The sequence below is a fragment of the Chiloscyllium plagiosum genome, chromosome 3, assembly GCF_004010195.1.
Source record: "Chiloscyllium plagiosum isolate BGI_BamShark_2017 chromosome 3, ASM401019v2, whole genome shotgun sequence".
NCBI classification, from domain to species: Eukaryota; Metazoa; Chordata; class Chondrichthyes; order Orectolobiformes; family Hemiscylliidae; genus Chiloscyllium; species Chiloscyllium plagiosum.
The window spans coordinates 130,607,108-130,613,440 of record NC_057712.1 but is presented as its reverse complement, the minus strand read 5'-3'; positions in this window follow the sequence as shown (position 1 = coordinate 130,613,440).

The window sequence follows — 6,333 nt, the reverse complement described above, 5'->3', positions numbered from 1 at the left end:
CCTCCCTGACCTATCACCTTCATCTCCTTCCCCACTGACCTATTGTACTCTATGCCACTCTCTCCCCACCCCCACCCCTAGCTTATCTCTCCACGCTTCAGGCTCTCTGCCTTTATTCCTGATGAAGGGCTTTTGCCTGAAATGTCGATTTTGCTGAAGCTCCTCGGATGCTGCCTGAACTGCTGTGCTCTTCCAGCACCATTGAACAAAATGGAAGGACCAAATCAGGCTCTAAAATTATTGAACTCAATCTGGAGTCCTAGATGCTGCAGAAGATGGATGCTGTTATTGAGCTTGCATGGAGGCTTGCTAAAACACTGCAGCAAGCCTGGCACAGAAATGCAGAGATGTTGGTATGTGAACATAGTGGGGTGGTGAAGTGGCAGGCAACTGGAAGATCAGGCTAATTGTTTTAATGGTTTTACAAACAATGTAGGTGTTCTGCAAAGTAGTTACCCAGCCTGCATGTCATCCTCCCCGTGTAGAGGAGTCCACATCTGGGGACTTAGGTGGAAAGGATGTTTCCTCTTGTGGGCCAGTCAAAACTGGGGTGTGAAAAGTGTATGCTTATCCTTTTAGCATGGATCTGAGGAAGATATCTTTCCTGGCAGATGATTGACACTAACTCTCTGCCCTCAAGAGCTAAATGGTCTACTACTATTTTATAGATTTGTAAAAATCAGACTCAGATAATGCACTACAGTTTGAGGAGGAGATCCTGCAAATGTATTTGCAGGAACATTGAAGTTGGAGCAAATGAGTGGTTTTTAAATTGTAAAAGGATTTTGTCCAGTGACAAAGGGATGGTAATGCTAAATGGTCAGTGACAAGTGATTAAAGGAATTTCTTTCCACAGCATTGGAGATGCCATTTCCTCTTATTTAGGAAAACAAAATATTTGAAGCAGGTCTGTGGTGTGAGAGCAAGACAATGGGCTGAGTAATGGGATTTGTACACAGAACAAACATGCATAGTATGTTTACCTTGCTGTGCCTTAAACATCTAATCTTGTAGAAATTAGAATAGATATAACAATTCTAAAGGCAAACAGCAAAGTTTCTGGACAGTTGATACTGATGTATATCAAGGTGGTGGACTCTATGGTAGCTCGTATTTAATTTTACTGTAATAGCACCAAGGAACATGCACTTCCATTTGATTTATTACAAGAACATAAGATATGGGAGCAGATTCAAAATGGGCCAAATCTTGCATCTTGCCTGGGAGATGTGTTTTTCAAACCCAACCCCCTGCCTTTTCCCCACAACTATTGGTCCCCCTGACTAAATGAAGTCCTTATCTTGGTCTTCAGTACACTCAAATGACTCTGCCTCCACAGTCCTCTGCTGCAATGAGCTCCATAGATTCACCACCATTCCAATTTCAGTTCTGAAGGGTTGTCCCTTCACTGAAGCTCTGCCATCAGATGCTAGTTTCTCCGACTACTGGAAACATCTCCATGCCCACTCTATTCAGGCATCTTAGCATTCTGTACATTTCAAATCATTCAGATTGCTCATCAGCTTTCTAAACACCAAGTCCAGATACAAATACTCAACCACTTCTCCCAAGTCCTTCACAGCCCTGAGATCATTTTCTGTAAACCTCCCAAACCCCTCCAATGCCAAAACAATCCTCAAGTTTGGGGCCCAAAACTGCTCTCTAATTTTAAAATATTGAGTCTAACCACAGCCTTATATAGCTTGAGCAATATATCTCTGCTCTTGTATTCCAGCCCTCTTGAAATGAATGCTAACATTGCATTTGCCTTTCTAACTGCCAGCTGAACATTAATGTTATCTTGAGAATCCTGAACTCAGACTCCCAAGTTCCTTTGTGCTTCAGATTTAAGCCTTTCCCCATTTAGAAAAACCATCCACGCCTTGACTCTTCTTACCAAGAGTGTGGGGTGTTGGAAAAGCACAGCAAGTCAGGCAGCATCCGAGGAACAGGAGAATTGATGTTTCACATACAAGCCCTTCAGAAATGGCTCTCCTGCTCTTAGGATGCTGCCTGACCTGCTGTGCTTTTCCAGCACCTCTGAGCTTCAGTTCTCACTTTCTCCTAGGTGATTCTTCTTAAGAATGTGCAGAACCTCAATTTCTCAGTCAACTATTGCCACTTTGCCTACTTTCCTAGCCTGTCCAAGTCCTTCAACAGCCTCACGACTTCCTCACCAATACCTGTCCCTCCATTGATTTTTGGATCATCTACAAACTTGCAGCAGTGTCCTTAGTTCCTTCATGGGGATTGTTCGTGCATAGTGTGACTAGTTGCAATCCCAACATTGATCACTGTGAACACCAGCTGCCACTCTGAAAAAGATCCCTTCTATCCCCACTGAAGGTCAGCCAAACCTCTATCCATGCTAGTATCTTACATCCCACACCATGGGCTCTAATTTAGTAGCCCATATCACACCTTGTCAAAAAAGGTTTTCTGGAAATGCAAGGAGATCAAATACATTGGCTCGCCTTTGTCTAACTTGCTTGTTACTTCCTTAAATGCAACAAATTTATCAGGCATGACCTCCTCAACAAAGCCATGTCAACTCCACCCTATTTTACTACACACTCAAATACTCCACAAGCTCAACCTCAACAATGGACTTCTATCTTACCAAGAACGGAGGTCAAGCTAACCAGCTTATAAATTTCCATGTGCCTCCGTTCCTAAACAGGGAGATTACATAGGCTATACTCCAATCGTGTGGGACCCACCCAGACTGCAATGATTGCTAAAAGATACCAATGCCTCCCCTATCTCTTTCAGCACTCTGGAGTTTAATCCATCTGATCTAGGGATTTATCCACCTTCAACCTTTTCAGATTCCCCAGCACCTTCTCCTTAGGTGATAGCCAATGCACACACCTCAGCGCCCAACTCTCTTCAAGTTTGGTGTTCTGAAGGGCTTATGCCCAAAACGTCGATTCTCCTGCTCCTTGGATGCTGCCTGACCTGCTGCGCTTTTCCAGCAACACATTTTTCATGCTACTGAGGTCTTCCAGCATGAAAATTAGAGTCAATATTTATTCACTTGCTCCACCATTTCTTAGTTCCCCATCACTTATCCAGCCTCATTTTCCAGCGGTCTAGTGCCCACTCCTGTTTCTCATTCTCACTTGTCATAAAAAAAAAATTACTCCATTTTTATATCCCTCAACATTAGTTCTGAGTTGGTAGTTCAGTCCACATATCCACACTATAATAGCTCCATGGGACTTCAAGCAGAGAAGCTTCAGTGCACTGTTTAACAGGGAAGAGAAAAAGACAACTTATACCCTCAAAAGTATTTCATAGAAAATAAGTCATTTATTACAGTCATGGTTCTACATTAAGGAACTTAGCCATGATGCCAATTATTAGGAATTAAGGTTCACTGTCAGTTCATCTGTGACCTTGCACATGTGACTACACAAGCAGCAAAGCCAACTAGGTACTTTCCATCAAGATGTTCAACACAAAATTCAGTTTAGAACAAAAAAGGTAAATACCAACAATGTCAGCAGCATTTTATAAGCAGACAGACTAGAAATGGTTAATAAGATAACTAGACAGTCATAGATGATAACCTATAACGGAGCAAGTGTAAAAGGGAATAGACTTCCCAACTTTAATTTATTTTTGTAGTTGAATGGGGAAGCTACCTTCAGTGCAAGACGTCTTGATCATTTTAGACAGTAGTGGCTCCCAAGACGGAGGGGAGTGAGAGCGCATAGGTAGGAAAAAGTGATGGGGATTTAAAAAGACAGAAATTCAGGAGGCTAGGGTGGAAGCTTAGAGCAAGAACAAACAGTGGTCATCTCTGGTTTGTTGCCATGCCACGTGCTAGCAAGGCTGAAAATAGGGAGAGGAGTTGAACACATGGCTACAGGGATGATGCAGGAAGGTGGGCTTTGGATTCTGGAAGATTGGGGCTCTCTGGGGTAGTTGGGACCTCTACAAACAGTATGGCCTTCACCTGAACCCAAGGGATACCAATATTCAGGGGTTGGGGGTGAAATTTGCTAATGCACTTCATGGTTGGTTTCAACTCATTCAACAGGGGATTAGGAACCTAAACTGTACTTACAGTATATGGGAGGTTGAGAGTAGTGAAGGCAGAACTAAGATCGAGACTATACAAAGGCACTGGCAAGTAAGAAGATGGTTTAAAGTGTGTCTACTTCAATGCCAGGAACATTCATAATAAAGAGGGTGAACTCACAGCATGGGTTGGTACCTGGGATTTCAATGTTCTGGCCATTTCAGAGACATGGGTAGAGGAGGGACAGGAACAGTTATTGCAGTTTCCAAGATTTAGATGTTTCAGTAAAAACAGAAAAAAAAAAAGTGGTAAAATAGGGGGTGGTGTGGCACTATTAGTCAAGAATAGTATTACTGTTGCAGAAAAGATGTCTGAAGACTAATCTACTGAGGTAATATGGGCTGAGACTAGAAACAGGAAAGGAGAAGTCACTCTGTTGGGAGTTTTCTCTACGTCTCCAAATAGTTCCAGAGATGCGGAGGATAGGAGAGCAAAGATGATCCTCGAAAGAAGCAAGAGTAACAGAGTAGTCATTATGGGGGTCTTTAGCTTCCCCAACATTGAGTGGCAATACTATAGTTAGAGTACTTTAGAGGAGTCAGTTTTTGTCCAGTGGGCAGGAGTGTTTCCTGAGTATGTAGGCAAGCCAACAAGGGCTAAGGCGACATTAGATTTGGTACTGGGTAATGACATGGCCAGGTGTTAGATTTGGAGGTAGGTGATCACAATTCATTTGTTTAGTGATGGAAAGGGATAGGTATATACCACAGGACAAGAGTTTAGCTGGGGGGAAAAGACAATGATGATGCAGTTAGGCAAGATTTAGAATGCATAGGATGGGCAGTTGAAATGTGGAGCTTATTTAAGGAACAGCTACCACGTGTCCTTAAGTATGTACCTGTCAGGCAGGGAGAAAGTGGTCAAGCAAGGGAACGAAGGTTTACTAAGGATGTTGAAACTGTTGTGAAGAGGAAGGCTGTGGCTTATGTTAGGATGAGATGTGATGGCTATGCGAGGGTGCCTGAGAGGTACATGTTAGCCGGGCAGAGGAGGGGACAGACAGACCCACCCCTTGGTAGGCTATTGCACAAAAAATAGTGGCATGGAATTTAATGGTTTGGATCAGAAATTGACCAAATGAAAATGGAATTTAATGGTTTGGATCAGAAATTGACCAAATGAAAGACAACCGAAGCTGGTAGCTGACTGGATACATTCATCCTGGAGTGCAGTTACTCGTGGATTACTGCAAGGATCTGTTTTCAGTCCACTGTCATTTTTATAAGTGACCTGGATGAGGGCATAGAAACATGGGTTAGTAAGTTTGTGGGACACTAAGGTCAGTTGAGTTGTGGATAGTGAGGAAGGATGTTGTAGGTTACAGAGACATAGATAAGCTGCAGATCTGGGTGGAGAGGTGACAAATGGAGTGTCGTGTAATGTGGAAGAGAGAGAGGTGATTCACTTTGGAAGGAGTAACAGGAATACAGAACTGGGCTAATAAAGACTCTTGGTAGTGTAGATGAGCAGAGAGGTCTATGTCCATGTACATAAATCCCTGAAAGTTGCCACTCAGGTTGATCAGATTATCAAGATGACATACTGTGTTAGCTTTTATTGGTAGAGGGATTGAGTTTCAGAACCATGAGATCATGCTGCAGCTGTCCAAAACTCTGGTGCAGTTGCACTTGGGAGTATTGTGTACAGTTCTGGTCACCACATTATAGGAAGAATGTGGAAGCTTTGGAAAGGGTTCAAAGGAGATTTACTAGGATGTTGCCTGGTATGGAAGGAAGGTCTTACGAGGAAAGGCTGAGGGACTGGAGGCTGTTTGCATTAGAGAAAAGGTTGAGATGTGACTTAATTGAGACATATAAAGATAATCAGTGGGTAAGATAGGGTGAACAGTGAGGGCTTTTTCCTTGGATGGTGATGGCTTGCATGAAGGGACATAGCTTTGAATTGAGGGTTGATAGATATAGGACAGATGTCAGAGGTAGTTTCCTTACTCAAGTAGGGGTGTGGAATACACTGTCTGCAACAGTAGTAGACTCTCCAAATTGGAGGGCATTTAAATGGTCATTGGATAGACATATGATGAGAATGGAATAGTGTGGGTGAGAGGAGCTTCAGATTGTTGCACCAACCTGCAGAACCATCGAAGGCCGAAGAGCCTGTACTGCACTGTAACGTTCTGTTCTAGAGTTGATTTACCCCATCCCTTTGTGGGGGTCTAACAGTAACAGCTGCTAAATATCTTTAAGAAACTGGACATGTGGGTTTACAGTCTTAAAACAAGCCATCAA